This window comes from Oryzias melastigma, linkage group LG11 (assembly GCF_002922805.2).
Source record: "Oryzias melastigma strain HK-1 linkage group LG11, ASM292280v2, whole genome shotgun sequence".
NCBI lineage: Eukaryota > Metazoa > Chordata > Actinopteri > Beloniformes > Adrianichthyidae > Oryzias > Oryzias melastigma.
The window spans coordinates 6,780,314-6,797,409 of NC_050522.1; the positions used below are offsets into that span (position 1 = coordinate 6,780,314).

The 17,096-nt window shown below is 40.3% G+C and overlaps 1 protein-coding gene across 19 annotated transcripts in view; it reads right to left on the reverse strand.

The window, feature by feature from the left end:
• The window catches only part of adgrb2 (adhesion G protein-coupled receptor B2), a 346,501-nt gene extending 329,411 nt beyond the window's left edge, over nucleotides 1-17,090 (reverse strand). For all 19 annotated transcript variants that reach the window (XM_036214184.1, XM_024293674.2, XM_024293614.2 and 16 more), the window contains exon 1: nucleotides 16,284-17,090. The gene's annotated coding sequence lies outside the window, so the exon portion shown is untranslated. The remainder of the gene's footprint in view (nucleotides 1-16,283) is intronic.
• Nucleotides 17,091-17,096: the final 6 nt, after the last annotated feature.

The following is a 17,096-nucleotide window of genomic DNA, read 5'->3' on the forward strand; positions in this document are numbered from 1 at the left end:
ATTCAACCAAATCTGCTGCAGCAGGAGGATCTTATTTGACACAGGATGTATTTTATTTTGAAAGGAATATTCATGTGCTTCTGTAAAAAGGAACATCAAAATGTAATGTGTTTTATATTATATTATATATATTAACACAGTCGTTTTTAAATTATCACAAGAATGTGAGAACTATACTAAAGCAAAACAAAATAACAACTAAATTCCAGACAAAATGTCACATGGACAGCAACTCTTAGAAGAGACATTTCTGGTAGCCGAGGTTCCAAAAAGTTAAAAACAAATGTTCTAAATCTACAGTTTTTCGTGTGATTTAATGTTGTGATTATTGGGAGATAATGGCTGGCAAATTAATAAACTAAAAATAAATAAATACATAAATTGCAATTAATTGCGATAACTTTTCCAGGTTTGAGATTAATTAGTTAAATTCTTTTAATCGATTTCTGGCCCTAAGATATATATATATATATATATATATATTCAAAATAACATCTATTTATTAGCTGGACACAGAAACACAATCTGAAGGATGCTCTTAGTCAAAGTAAGCATGTTTCAAGCCGTCAGGTCAAGAAGAGGACTCACTATCTTTGCCTTTTCCGGTCTTTTAAGCCAAATCCCAAAGATTTTTCACTCCGTCTCCTTTGCCATGTCCTCAAGGGCCTTCTTGAGCCCAGAGCCTGTGATCCTGTTGATCCTGTGGAGACTTCCACTGGATTAACAGGATTCTCAATGGCAACACTTGATGTAGTAACACTCAGTAAGGAGCTCCTGCTTTTACATTTAAAACAACCTTGTGGTGGAGGCCTTTGGGAATCAAAGCAAATATTGTTGTGGTTGACGGCGAGTGGAGAAGGGCAGCGCGTTAGCGTGCCGTTCATGATGTTCTTTAATTTCAGAAATTGTGATTGTGAACATTACTGCAGTTATACTGTCAGCTGATCAAATACTTGTAAAGCTGAAGGATGTCACAGTGATACCTCAATCTCACTTTAGGTTGGTTATAAAGTATTTACAGAACATGGATTAATTATGTTTTAGGCCTTATTTCATCTTTGACACTAAGATAAACATGAGGACACTTAGATACTTTTTTATAAGCAGCTTTATTACTTTTTCATTTCATTTTTTTTATATTTAATTAGAATTTGTTTTAATAATTCATTAAAAACAATGATAAATTTAGATGACTATTTTTATTTATTCAATGCTTAATATAAGTTCAATTAAGAACTATTTAGTTTTGTTTCTCAATAGACACAATGGGCAGTGGGCGTGTCATTTGTTTGTGCGGTGTGATTGGGTGCAAATGCTTTAAAGAGTACAGCGCAGCATAAACATGTAAACACCTAAGAGTGACGCAGTCCTTGGACCGTCCTGTATGCTATGTTATCGTCTATCCTTCTACATTACAGTAAAATTGTGGACGTGTGCAAAGAAGGACCTCGCACCTACAAATAATTTGAATTTGAACTAAATTCATACAAATGGAGTCAACTTATTTAAGCACTGAGGGATGTCAAATGTATGTATGTTTCTATAGAAAAAAATAAAACTTTTTAGAATCCCATTTGTGCATTTCCTGCAGCCCATTATCTTCCAGAGAAAATGTAGATTTAAGGAGTGAAATGTCCAAGAACAAAAACGTTTGCTCACACAGTCGGTCTTGATTAGCTCCCATGTCATGGTCTAAAAATTGCACACAAAGAATACAAGCACATATGCACCCCTGCGATGGATGTCTCCACGGCAACTCTGAACCGTCACAGAGTGCACCTGTCAGACAGTGAGTCTACCCACAATGCCTCTGGGCTGGAATTCCACCTGTCCACAAAAGCTTCCTCCAAAAAACACAAAAACCGCACCTCTGACAAGTCAATAGACGTCACACGCATCTTTGACGCACAGCCACACACCACAATGACGGAAGAACAAACGCAACAGCGCCCACAATCACAACATCTCATTCTTGAAAGCCTGAGATTTTTTCTTAAATTTGATTTAAACAGGCAAGCTGAGAAAATTCCAAGCCTGACTTTTATTCAGAACAACAGCCCAGGGAGATGGCAAGTCTAATTTAAGTGAAGTTCCAGGTCTTACTTCTGCATAGTTGTTTTCTTTCTTTCACAGAGAATAAATGTATGAATGTCAGAAGTTGTTCAAACTCAAAGATGCCCTCCTTTAAAAGAAAAAAAGGGGAAAAAAATCTGGCTTATGTCAGAAACACCATCCCAAGGTTGAGCCATAGACGTGGAACAGAAAATTCCCAGGATGTCTACCTTCTCCAACTTGACTCAGGCTGTATTCAGATTGGGAAAGTTTGCTGGTTTAAACCCAATCGTCTTAATTTGGTCCAGATCGAGTCCTCAACCTCCCGTTTGGTCTGTATTCAGACTGCCATCAACCATGTGACTAAAGATCTCGTCAGTCATTGGCCAGGAGTTACAAATAATGGAAGTCCTACGCTCTGTAATCCTTATGGAATAGTTCACTTTTTTCAAATCTTATTTTTCACTGTTTTTTCATTGTTTCTGTATATGTCAGAATAACCATTCTTGTTCTGATGCCTTTTTTGTTTTTTAAATGTTTTTTAACATATTTTTTTCATGATATGTTTTCTGACCAGTCAGATGCCTCAATAAGAGCATGTGGTTCCCACTATTCCCCACATCCAACGTTTGACAGATTCTCCAGAGCCTGCTTTTAAATACTAGGGAAGTGGACTTCCCACATCTCACTCCTGATTGGTGAGAGTGGTTGCCATAGAAACGTTGGCTCAAACCAACTCAGGTCAATCACTGCTTACTGACGTCTGGTTCCGACATGTTCAAAAAAATAGTGACTGAATTGACCTTCCTTTGGTTAAAGCTGGAAAAAAACACTTTTCTGTGACTGACATCACACTCAGTCCAGGTTTCATATACAGTCAATGGACTTAACCTTTTTGTTACAGCTAAACATTCATGGTGGAATTCTCAGCACTGGAAAGACACTGAGGCCAGACTGAGATAACCGATTTAGTTGCAGTTCTCCCTGTGGCCTGTTGGGTTTATCGGCCATTCTGAAGTAGTATTTTCTTTTAAAAGAAGAATATTTTCTACAAACCTGCTTCAAAATCATAGAATCATGGTTAGAAATGCCAAACTTATTCTAACATTTAACTTAATGTACGCTTGAGATTTCCAGTCATTGAAAAGTTTATAGTGATTTTGGCTTTTTATCTTGTTATTTTTTAAATAGCTTCCATACTAAAACTCATATTAGTTTGACTTATATCACATTTATTGAACTCTGGTTAATACCACCTGGAGCTTCTGAATCACTGAGCGTGCACGTGATCCGAGTCACATGTGCAGATATCAGACCCCATTAAGACACACCACAAAGGAGTCCGGGCCCTTTCAGAATGCCGCAGCAGAGCACAGCCTTCCACTTGTTGGCCCGCCAACACAAAGCTTCCTCTTCTATATGGAGCAGTAATGGGGGCCGAATGGGTGTGACAGCAGGGCACTTTGCTGATGATGAGGCCAGACTGCTAAAGCAGATGAGTCTGTACCCCTCTGAACACTCAGTTAAACATTGGAACTCGCCGCCTGCCTCCGCATGAGCTCACAGGCGCAGCTGTTGTGTGTGTGTACTTTGGTAGAAATAGGGAGGTTAAGCATTTTGTATTATAGCAATCTTCTAAACGAAAGAAGAAAAGAGGAAAGTGCTGCAGTAGAAACGAAGAGAGGGAACCAAACGGGAGCTGGAAAAGGTTCAGAGGATGGGCGTGGACTGGAGGAGAAGATCGAGAGCATGTTAAAGTCCAACTCCGATCATCTTTTGATCTATTTCAAGAGTGATCCTTTTAGCCAAGATCAAAAACATGTCGTTTTCTAGGACATCATTTCTGCAGAGCGGCAGTTGCTCATTAGAAATTCTCCTTCACATCATCCAATCTTTTACACTCTCTCCTGCTAGCTTACAGCTACTCCAACACATTCTCGTCCCCAAGTCAATACCCCTTCATGCCCGTTATCTCAAATGTGCAACAAACCAAATCAACTATAAAATTACCTACATGTAGCATTTACCTACTAACCTTAACCCGGTACTGGTTTGAGTCCAGTACCGTGTCCGATTCAGGCATCTAGTTTCGATAGGGTACCGGTATGCTATGTGTCCCGGTACTAGACCAGTTTGCAGCCCGGCATTTGGGGACCCGTGGTTTTTTGGGAACAGCCAGTACGTCAAAAATGACGAGTTGCAGACACTCAGTACTGGCCCCCTAACCCATACCGGTACCCTGACCTCAACCCGGTACTGGTTAACGTCGGGTGCCACTTAAGGTCCAGTACCGCATCTGGTCCCGCATCGGATTAGGGTTAGGGTACCAGTATGCTATGATTCTCTGCACTGAACCGGTTCTGGTTCGTGGCCCGAGGGTTGGGGACCTGTGATTTAATGGGAACAGCAAGTACGTATAGAAAAGCGATAAGTTGGGGACACCCAGTACTGGCACCCTAACCTTAACTCGGTACTGGTTTGTTTCCAGTACCACATCCTGTTCTTACTGATACAGCTTCAGGTCCAATACCACATCTGGTTCGTGTCAGGTTAGGGTACCAGTACCGGGTTTGGGTAACGGGATGCGTCGTACTGGACCGGTTCTGGTATGCGGCCAGAGGTTGCGGACCCATGATATATTTGGAACAGCCATTACTTCAAAAAAATGGTGAGTTGAGGTCCCCCAGTACCGGTACCTTAACCCGGTACTGGTTTGCATCAGGTACTGCGTCCAGTACATTGTCCGGTTTGCGCCCGGTACCGCTTAAGGTACCACATCTTGTCGGGTTAGGCGAGTTGGGGACACCTAAAACATCAAAAAATGATGGAGAGGGTCCTCAACCAAACGTGAATATGTGATGACTTAGGAGTGAGAATGTGTTGGTCCCTCATGCACTCAACCTGACATTAGTGGTGAAACAAAAATGGTGAGCAATATTAGAGCTATCCAGTTGTACAGTTTTGATCCAGATGCCACAAAAACCACGACGTACATGGATTTAGTCGTCATCAAATCAAAGTGAATAAGGGCCCTTACGGCTTGCCATAGAAGCTTTTACGTCAACCCGACAATCTATTTCCAACAGCAATTTTGTGCCTGCTCCTGATTGCCAAATATTTGTGCTCCATCATCAGAAAAATCCAACAAGAATACATAAAAAACACCAAAAACCCAATTTTCATTGAAGTGGACCTTTAAGTCCGAGAAATCCTTGTGGGCCGCCCGACACTCCCCGGTAAACCTGAAGCTTTATGTGCTCCAGATCAATACAATCTGCACGCTTTTGCTTGAGCTCAGTCCCCAGGGGCCACACATTATGAAAAACATTACATAAAAAGCATATTACTGCTGAGATGCAGTCAGTCACTGAACAAAAGCCTCCACGTATAAAATGTACAGCTGGAAGCACAAATTGCACAGTCATTGACCTGCAAAATCTCCTCATTTATTTCAGCGCAAAAACATTTAATAACAGAAAAAAAAAGAAAAACAGTGTCGTACGTCAGTTTTGAATTCTGATCAATACCACTCAGCAATGCAAATCATCCTGGCAATTTAAAGGAACCCCCCCCCCCCCTTGCAACCTGTTTTCAATGCAGCTCATCAATTCCCCTTTTTCTTGCCAAAAAAGCCTAATTAATTGTGCAGTTACACAGAGTGACTCTATACGGCCCGCGGCTTTTGTTGCCAGTATTTTAGCTTCAGCCTCGCCCAAACTCAGTCATGCTTATAGAGGCGCCCCAAACCAAAGTGGCACTCAGTGCAAATATTGACACAGTCGCCCCGGGCCATGCCAAAGAAATGCCAGTGCGGTGAAAGAGGCTTCTGCGACTCCAAATGAAGCATGGCAGAGCGAGGGAAGGAACGCAGAAGGTGAAAACAATTTGCTCTCATTCATTCCAAACTCCTTTCTCTCATCCTTTCACACTTATTGTTGGTCGACTTTAGGAAGGGTGACAATGGAGATTTTAGATTTGACTAAGAATCTTAAGCCTAATTTTTTTTAACAAATCCCACTTAAAGAAAGCAATAGCAAGTTCACTGCTGCTTTGCCAGATTTTTATTTGAATAGCAGGAAAAAAAAGACAAGTCATTATGAGCTTTTTTAAATTCATTGTCTTGTTTGGATGAGCAGTAAAGCACTGTGGATGCATGTGGATGCAACATAAGGAGATGGAAGGAGGAGGAGGAGGAGAGAATATGAGAGGGGGGGTATGTTTTGCACATGTAAAGGGAGGGGAGTCAGGGCAACAATGGCCCAGCCAGGGTGCAGTGATCCAGGCAAGAGCAAGCTGTCGCCTGGGCTTTAGCCCATATTTAAACAACATGCATGTGTACACACACATTAACACTGAGCTTAAAGAGCTACTCTGATGAAAACTGGGCTTTTAACATGTTCTGAAAAACATATATTAAAAAAAAAGCTTAAAATTGCATTTGTGAGTATTCCTTTATTCAAATCTTTAATTCTGAGCAGGCGAAAAAGGCTATTTTGAAAATGAAGGTGGGACATAGCTTCATTCTGATGCACTTGAAGACTAATTCTTCTTCTACCCCTCAAACTGAAGGGGCATTTGAAGGAAAAGGGGCAATACTGAGCATGTGATAATCCAACTGATAATAATCAATATTGCTGATATCGATACAGATATTTTTTGTAAATTAAGTGGATGTGACATTAACTTCAAAATCTCAATTATTTTTTTTTCTTTTTTTTAATTTTATTTCTTCATATCCATAATAACCAAGAGTCATCCTTATATAATAACAATAATAGAAAAAAACAGCGTAACACACGAGTGAAGGGAGCATGATGAAGACCAGGTCCGATTATTTATGTTCTTTTACTAAAAACACAACATTTTCCATTTGTGTGTGAGGTTATGGATCTAGATAATTATTTATATCTTTTTAACACAACTTGTAATTTTCAAATATCAGTTTTTTAAATATTTTTTCAATAAAAAATTGTTTTCATTTCAGAAGTCAAAGAATTTCACTCTTTTATTCCTATAAACACAAAACCCCTTTGTCTAAATGAAGCCCATAGAAAGGTTAAACTAAAGTCTCCTTTTCTTCTATTATTGCAATTAGTAATCAATTTAAATTTCCCACAAATATGCAATCTGTTTTTGATCTTCCACAGTCAAGGCTTTATTTAACTGCACAAGATCTGTGGAATTTAAGCGTTAGATTAGACAAAGAGATGTGTTGGTCCTGTATTAATCATTCTTATAGCTTTTTCTGGAGTAAATATTTAATTTATTAGTATAACTTTTACAAGTGTAATTCCCCACATCTCACTGCAGTAAAGTAAAGTTTTTAATCACTAAAAGTTTTTCGGTAAGTTTTCCTTTTTAAATTACTTGGTAAACATAAAAACCGAATTAGGACAATATTTTCATTTAAATGGAAAATAGTTTATTTAAAATAAAAACTTCTTGGAATTAAATAATACGTGAAAAAATGAATGCAAAACAATCTACAAACCAAAAGAACCAAATAACTATGATATAAAAATAAATCAAAATGTTTAATGATTAAAAAAAAAAAACAACTGGTAGCAATATAAATAATGTGTAACTTCTTAGCCTTTAAATAGAACAATAAAGACAGGTTAAAAATAACTTGTCAGAAACAACTCGGCAAGTAAATAGAGTGGAAGTAGAGTGAAGTATACACGCTGCCTGCATACATGCTCTGTGAGATCTGCTGCTGAGATCTCACAGGACTAGTGAGAGATCATTCCTGATCCGATAATATCTTGAGATCGATACTATTGATATTTTAGATCGATCCGCCCAGCACTAAAGAGGTGACCAAAAATGTTTTTGTAAGGGTAGTGAAGGGACTGAATTCTGTATCCCTCCGCCAGTAGGGCAAACCGCGACGGCTCGCCCTACTGGTGGAGGGATACAGATGCGCTTTTCTTCACGTGGGTCCATTCTGAAGTCTACATTTCAATGTAAGTAATAACTTTTTGTTGTTTTAGCATAATCTTTTTAAAGCTATAAACCAATGTTGTTATGTGTTTCAAAGCGCTAGCAGCTAATGTAGCTTACAGGCTACTGTTGATGATATCATCGAGTGGGAGTAACGTCCAAATTTGAAGACACTGTCTTTTCATAACTCTCCCTTTTGGAGGGCTAAATATGGGGGTAGGGGGAAGAGTTAAGGCCCCCCTTCCACGGTCCATCACAAGGCAGACATTGTTGCTTCGTCCCCTCTGGTTCCGTTGGAAGGACCGTTTCCTTCCCCTCCGCGGACCAACAAGTATCCTCTCACCGTCTATGTTGTTAGTGTTTTATGTTTTATTTTTACCTTTGTTATTATAATTTAATAAGGTGTAAATGAAAATTATGTTTTTATTTGGTTTTATAATGTTTTTGTGTGTTTTTTATGAAAAAAAAATAGAGTTAGAATCAATTGGAAAAAAAGAAAAAAGTATGGATGTTCGGTCTTAGATCCATGAACGTCTTTGTTGCCCTCGTCGAAGTTGGTATTTGGCTCAAAACTGTACGTTGCTAACTATTTTTGTTGCACTGGTAATGTTAGGTTGGGGTTGTAAGCTAGTGGGGTGATGGGAAATGGGTACTCCGCCTCAACAGTTCTGCCCTAACTCATCTTCTGCAGAAAATAGAACAAGTTTTTTTCAAATTTTCGCTAAAATTGCCTTAAAAACCGATCAACTCCAATGGAATTTTAACAAACCGCCATTCCACTCAGTAGCACGGTTCCTCCTTCACTGCTGGGTGCACTGATGAATGATCTTCATTCAAACAGCCTAGGGATGTAGGATGATCAGAACGGTGGGAATGGTGGAGGTTAAGGTGCAGGACGTGTGTGTGAGGGAGGGATATTGAAAGAGAATCGACGGGGAGAGATTCGGTACCCCGCATTGGAGCATGACATGTGGGTGGATATTGAGGGTGTTATTAGTGTCACATTTACAGGCCTTATAAAACTGCCACTGAGCTGGGTGGTTTTAATATATCTTCAGCTGATATGTGTCACACTGTCATATGTGTTGCACCTCCAGCAGCTGCTCAGATGATGGTGCAGCGATAGTGCAGTCATCATTGCCGTCTCATTTCTCTGTTCTTTTTAACTCCCCTGCTGCGTTGCGGTTTGAACTGCCGGTTATCCGCCCTGCGATTCTGGTGTGTGGATTAAAAGAAATGAAAATATCTTGGTAAAATTAAAGCTTGTCTATTTTGTTTATGTGTGATTTCTACCAAGGAGATATCACAGCTAGTTATTATAAAAAAAATGTCTTTCAGAAATTCACACCTCTCCTAATGAAACCCAAAATTACAGCTATTTACTCCCCGCCTGGATCAGCCAGTTTATCCAGCATGTTTTTTTGAGGGTGGGGCCAGATTGAAGAGAGCGTGATCATTTAAAATGAGCCTCTTCAATGCACCTGTGCACCGTGGTTTAGGCAATCCGTTCTCAAAGAACGAGTTTTCATGAAAAAGGTTGAGAATCCTCAATTTGTCCTGGAGAATGTCCAAACTCAGCTAAATGAAGCAGAATTACTTAATTAAAAACAAGCCATTTCCCTAATTTGTATTTATTTTTAATATTTAACTGAGTCCAACTCTCCATAGTGGCTCTCTGGCTGAAGAAAAAAATTTTTTTTTTTTCTTTTTAAATTTAGATTAGTTAAGTTTATAAATGTATGACTGAGGTGCACCTCGTAATAAAGATTTTTACATCCCTGATGAGGTCTTGTTTTTTCCTCCAGAATAAACAGATTTCAAATATTGAGCAAAGAATTAGGTAAAAAGTCTGATCTTTATGAGCTTAAAGCACATATTGTCTTATTAAGTCAAGAGCTGCACTGGGCTAATCCAGTTTGGCACAAGAAGTCTTTTATTTTGAAAGGAAAACTGTCAAAATATTTTAACATGTTGAGAAAACGCTGTTTTCTCTTTATATTTCAGTTTTTATTCATGCAACAAAAGACACAAAATTCATATTTATTATTTTAAAAAAATTAATGAATGAACAACAGTGTTTAAATAAGACTCTGCAGCTCCTACTAGGTTTTGATTAGCCTAAATATCTCTTTTCTTGTTAAAAGTTGTAGACCTCTGGTCTACCTAAACCAGGGGTCTGCAACTTGTGGCTCCAGAGCCACACACGACTCTTTTGGCCCTCCATTGTGGCTCTCTGGCTAAAGAAAAATACAAAACTTTTTGTTTAAAAAAATCACCGTAAAGTAAAGTTTAAAAAGTAAAATAACACATCACTCTGCGAGCCTCCAGAGCACAGTACTCATGGTGGTTTGATAATCGAGAACTAAACATTTTGACAAATTCCAGTGTTTTAAGGGCACCTGATGGTTCAAAAATACAGTTATTTTATTTCAGATAGTACAATTTGTGAATTTCTGGATAAGAAGCACCATAAACGTTTAATTAAAATGTTTTTTTACACTACCACTAGATTTTCTCCAGCTTGATGATCCTATGTGACTCAAGAAGTCTTTTATTTTGAAAGGAAGTCTTGTGAACCTCTGTTCAAAGTTACAAACTATTTATATTTGGGGAAAAAAATATTTTCTCTTAAAGTTTGTTTTGTTTATGCAAAAAAAAGTATTTATATTTCTTATAAAAATAACATTAACATAAATACAGAGTTTTATTTTTCTAAAGGATGTGTGGTTATTTAGAAATTGACCCAAATTGCTGCTTAAGTGTTAAAGGTTGCAGACCCCTGACCTAAACCAACTTCAGTTGGAACTATTTCGTGTTGGATTTAGCTATTGTTGATAATAATATTTTAAAAAGAAATTCTGGATTTAGTTTTAGTGGTTATCACCTAACAGCGATAAGACCCTAGTTTGACCCTTGTTCTCCCATGAATTTATGGATTGTCTCAAACGTATGCTTCATAGGTTGACTGGTGTCTCTAAAATTGCCCCCTAGGTGTGTTTGATTGTGTGGCTCTGCAACAGTACCCTGCCTTTGTCCAACTGTCGTTGGGTTCGGGCTCTGAAGATGGATTTTAGTGGTTTTAGTTGGGTAATCAATCCAAACTCCTTTAAACTCCACTTTAAATGTGATAACATGCTTTCTTAATACTGCTTCAGCAGACACTCTTGTCAGAGAACACACACAGACACCATGAACGGTTAAATGAAGTTCATGTCTGCAATGGAAAGTGGTATCCGTCACAGAAACATCGTATCATTTCCTCTACAAAATAACTTGTAACTGTAACTTAACAAAATACTTGTTATACATAAAGATCTGAAGGTTTAAAGTCCTAACTTCATCACAAACACTCTCTACCGACTCAAAAAGTACCTTCAAATTAACATGTTCGCCTGTTTTCCAACATGGACGAATTAGGACCCCTAAGGTGTCCATCGCTTTGCCTGAACACATTACTATAAAAATCTATCAATCCTGGGGGAATTTACAGCACTTCATTTATCTTGAGCACATTGTGCTCTCCTAGACATGTTTAGATTTAAAGTGGGGTCATCTTGACCCCAAAAGACAGCTCACTAAACTTTTTTTTTTTTTCATAGATTTTTTATCTTCACTGCTGTCCGTGGCAGACAAAAAATACTGTTCACCTTTGTCATGGGATGGATTACACATCAATATAAAGAGTTGGGTCATCTGGACCCCAAAGAGAGCTCGAGGGTTACGTGTTTTGAAGTTGAGGATCGACAACAGGGTTCAAAATCTCCTTTCTTACTATGTTTCGCCTCTTATTCAGCTGCCTGATGATGTGAAACTTTTCAAAGATTCAAAGTCTGCTTAACTTCAAGAAGACATCATCTGGATGAATGAGAACCTCCACTGACAAATTTCTACGTGGAGAAAAAAAGAAGAAAAAATGAAAGGTTGTAGAATCCTGCTTGAATGAAAAAGGTAATAAAGAAGAGGGACCATGCACTTCCTGAATGAGGCTAAAAACAAAAGCAGCTAGAAACGCTGACACGTATCTGTTAAGTGCATTGTCACACAAGCGAGTCCCTACTCATTCAAATGTAAAACAAACCAATTCCACAACAGGAAAATACTTAAGCACCCCTCCCCCCCCTTTGAGTTCTGTGATTAGATGCTGCATCCAAGAAAATTGTATGTGGGGAATTTCCATGAATATCAACAGAGAATTTTCATCTGTTATAACAACAGACGGAGGTGTTTATTTCACCCATTTGCCAACTCCTGAAGTTGGATTTATTATCTGCCCAAGATGGCGATCACCACTGAGCTACATTGGATTATATCGTTCATCTCCTAATGTCTATGGTTACAACCAGTAGTGAAAGAGTTACATCAGTCCAGCAAGTTTAGTGACATCTCAAAAGGCGGAAAAACGGGCTTCAAAGAACCAAACAGCCACACTTCCCATCATCTACCTCCCTTCTGTTGTGAACGCTGTCCATGGTGCTGAAGCTGGCAGTCAAACTGATTATAAAGTAAGAGAGGGCATCACACCTTGATGGTGTTTTATGAAGGGCAACATCCATGTAACTCAGCGCAGGGCCACAAGCAGAAAGTGTAAAATGTGAAACCCTTGAGCGGGTTTATTAGTCATGGCGTAAACATGGAAGAGGTCATGTTTTCAAAACTAAGAGCAGCTGAGTGAGGACAAGTGCTATGATTTATGAGGGAATGTGAGGCATAGGAAAATTGAAAGCAGTTTGATATAATCTAAGATTCTCGAGCACATATAGAGTTGTTTGTGGCCAAGTGAACTGTTTAAAGCTCTTAGACGACGGGTATTAACTCAGAAGTGATGGAAAACATGGTGAAGTACAAAAACGTTATCAAGAAAGATGGTAAAAATGGTGGAAAGATTTTATGCTTATAAATGGTTTAGATGATGAAAGTAAAAAGATTCTATTATCCGCGCATGTGTGAAGTTCTGAGTTTGTTTGCTTGTTTTTAAGGAACTGTTTTGCTTTATAAATCTGTTAAAACAAAGTTTGCACCCTGGTGGGATTTTTTTTTTTTTATCAGCTAAATTTTCATCTTATCCCAGATAAATTGGCCAAATATCAATTCATCATTTTGGAAAATACCAATGCCAAACAGAAAAAGTGACACTGGCAGCCAAACTAAAAGCAGAGAAATGTGTTTTTGGACTTCATCTGTTATATCTCCTGAGGTTGAGAACATATTTTTACATTTATTCTGTGTTATTGGTTATGAAAAAAAGGATTGAAATGCCAAATACTTAAATGTTTTAGCTTTTTGCTCCAGTAGGACTTCTTTTATGGTTAGATTTTTATTTGATGTTTTAAGTATGAACTTGCCGTTTTCTTTGCTACTACTTCATCAAAATTCATGGTCGATTTCTGGTTTTGACTAAAAATTACAGCAAAACTTTAAGTTTACTTTGTTGCCTAATTGGAAATACTTCTTAAAAAAAGAAAAAAAAACTAAATCTATTTGCTTTAGAAAAATGTTCATTTCTGAGGACAAGAATCTTTATATTTTGTACCAAACCCCTGCTCTTTGGCCCCTCAATGTGAGTGGAGTTTGTCAAAAGTCAGAAGAAAACCAGGATTTTCCCATTTCAAAGATAAGGTAAAAACAATGTGTGTGTCACTACGTACACACATCCACCACACTTGTGTGAGTGTGAAACAGAGGTGCATTGTGTCTCTGCAAAGACACAAATGGTATTTGATCTTTCAGACTCTTTTTAGTTTCTACTTTGACTGACGGGTCAAGTTGACCCAAACAGTAGCTTTGTAACATAAAGGGGTGTGTGTAGGTGTGTATGTGTGAGCACGTGCACACATCTTCCCACACCTGTATGACTGTGGAACTGAGTTGTAGTTTGCCTCATATGCAAAAAAAAAAAAAAAAAAAAAAAACCAGTTTTTAATATTTGACTCTTTACTTTTTATTTTGACTACTGGGTCAAATTGACCCAAACAGGAGCTTTGTAACATACATGTGCTTGTGAGCACATGCACACATCCTCCCACATCTGTCTGGGTGTGAAACAGATTTGTCTCACAGTTGCAAAGACAGAAATAGTATTTGATCTTTGACTCTTTGGCCTCTATTTTGAGTGGTGGGTTAAATTGACCCGGACAGCAGTATGTGCACAGATCCTTCAATATCTGTATGAATATGACACAAAGGTGAGTCCCATAGTTGCAAAGACACAAAAAGTTTTTGTTTTGTGATTCTTTAGCTTCTTTTTTGACTAGTGGGTCAAATTGACCCAAACAGTAGCTTTGTAACAAATACAGGTGTGTCAGCATGTGCATACATCCTCCCACATTTGCATGAGTGTGAAACAGAGGGGTGTGTCTTATTGGTTTAAAGACACATAGCATTTGGTCTTAGACTCTTTAGCCTATATTTTAACTATATCGGGTCAAATTGACCCACACAGTAGCTTTGAAACATATACATGTGTGAGTGAGCATATGAACACATCCTTCCACACCTGTATGAGTGTGAAACTGAGCTGTGTTTTGTATCATATGCAAAAACACAAACAGTTTTTGATCTATTTAGCTTCTATTTTGACTGTGGGGTCAAACTGACCCAAACAGCAGCTTAGCAACATATACATTTGGTGTGAGCATGTGCATACATCCTTCCACACCTATATGAGTATGAGACAAAGGTGTGTTGTGTTTCATAGTTGCAAGGATACAAATAATGTTCTCTTTGGGTGATCTTTTACTTCTTAGCTTCTATTTTATCTGGTGGGTAAAATTGACCCGAACAGTAGCTTTTTAAGATAAACATGTGTGTGTGAGGGGGGTGGGGGGGTTAGATGTGGGTAATTAACGGAACCACTCTATGTTGATTACATGATTTGACTTAATAAGCCAAGCAGGAGAAGTCTGTGGAAAAAAAGAAAATGGTGGGTCAATGTGACCCAGAACATAACAGGGAGGTTGCAGAGGGTCTACTCACAGATGACCAAGGAAAACTCAGTAATCCATTCTTAAATCATGCTGTGGAGTGTCCAGCATAAGTTCATAACATATTTGTTGGTTATTGAATACATTTTGTGGCTATTTTTTTCAGTCTTCATTTATATTTCAAGATTTGCAGATTTTGCTTCATCAAATGAGAGGACGCAGCTTGACCGTCAAATGTTGATGGGCTCGATGCGTCCTTGGACACTTGGAAGTCTTTTTTATAACACTACAAGAACCGAATAAAACGATAGATTGAAAGCATGACCACGATCCAGGTCTCCGACACGCCGCTCTGAAGGAAAAGCGCACGCACTGTGACGCTCAACAGATGGGTGGAGGAGACGGGGAGAGCGACCGCCTGGAGGCTCCTTCCCCTCACCCCCGTCATCCCCGCTCATCTTTGCGGGTGCCACCTGCTTGCTGCGAGGGGCAGCTCCTCGTGTCTGGCTCCACGCATCACACTGTAAATAACACGGGATGAGATTGGGTTACAGCAACAGGAGGCGGCACTGCGGCAGACGCATGAAGCGCCTCGCCACGGATCCACACGGGAGCGCGATCAGGTAGCTTTCAAAGCCCTTTCTGTTGCGTGGTGAGGTGCCAGGACGGATGTTAGTCAAGAACACCCCCCCCCCCCCTCCTCCTCCTCCTCATCTCCCGCACGGTGCATTCTGGCTCTTTAACATTCATGGGGGGAGAAGGCACCCACTCTCCACTCGCCCTGGCGCGCAGAGCAGCCTCGGCCCCTCTGAACCCGGAGCTGTAATCAGGCCACGCAGGAGACGTCCTCCTGCCAACAAGCGTTTCCCGTCATTAGCGGCGGGGGTCCGAGGATGGCACCGCGCGCACACTCACGCTGAAGGAGAACAGCATCATTGTGCGCGAGTGCAAAAACCAGAAAGTGGTGTGCGCGCGCAGGCGCGCGTAACGCTCGCTTCTTTTTGGCCACTGCGCAAAGTTCCAAGTCTGCCAGCGGCTTCAGGGGCGATCATACTGAGAGCTGTGTTCCCCACTGAGAGGGTCGGTATTCGCGGGGGCGGGTGGATGGTGGTGTGCGTGTTGGGAGGGGGGCTCTGCTGTCCACCTGCGCTGTACTAATGGCCTGGTTCCTAACTGCTCAGATGTACCTTCACTTACAGCCAGGCTCCTTCAACAAGCAAACTCACTAAGTCTGTGAAACTAACCCGGATCTAAAACTGATTCTTGGAAATCTCTGGAGTCAATCAGTCCACAGCAGCAGCAGATATGGCGCAAAAACAGGGTCCAGCAGCAGGAAGAGTGCAGAGTTTGCGCGGGGAGGACGTTTACCTGATCGCTGTCAGCAGTAGTTATTTGAGGCGACGGCTATTCCCCGATCGGTTCCGTGGATCCAAATTAAGTTTCCCATCCATGGCACGTCACAGACGTGGAGGGGGACTATCATTCATCCCTGCCCGCTGCTGCGCGCTGGCTTCTCTCCACCAGTGTCCACGGCGAAGCATCCCACTTCTTCTGCGAGTCCCGCACGCGAGAAATCCAACACAACGACAACAACAAAAAAAGAAAAGTGGAGGAAAATAAACAAGAAAAACGGAAAGAAAACTGAAGACGCCAAAGCATAAAGTCGCAGCCGGTCAAATGAAAGGGAATAAAATCAACTAAATCAGAATAGAAATCATAGAAAGGATAAAAATAAAATGAAAATATAAGATGAAAGAAGGGGACGCGGTTAAAGTAGATGTCCAGTTTTGTGGCAAACATAAATCCACTTCATTTAATCTCCATGGCTCGGTGCGCACGAGCGCGCTATATTCCAAAGAGATGCGTTCAGAGTCAGTGGCGCCGCAGCAGCAGAGTGGAATGACGGGGATTTTTCTAATGATGCCCAATACTCCAAGTCAGAGGAAGCTCCTGCTCCTGAAGTGGAGGCTGGAACGGAGCGCGCGTCAAAAGGGAGCACAGAAATCACCAAACGTCCGATTCCGCTTTCGTGCGTTTCATCCTCCTCCTCTCATGTGGCAGACAGAACCGGCTCTGCGGTTCGGTTCTCGCTCTGGGCGCGCGGGACGGGGATCCACAGGCAGCGGCTCGCGCTCGGGCATCTGGCTTCCCTGCAGTCGCTTCACGAGCGGAGAACAGAGA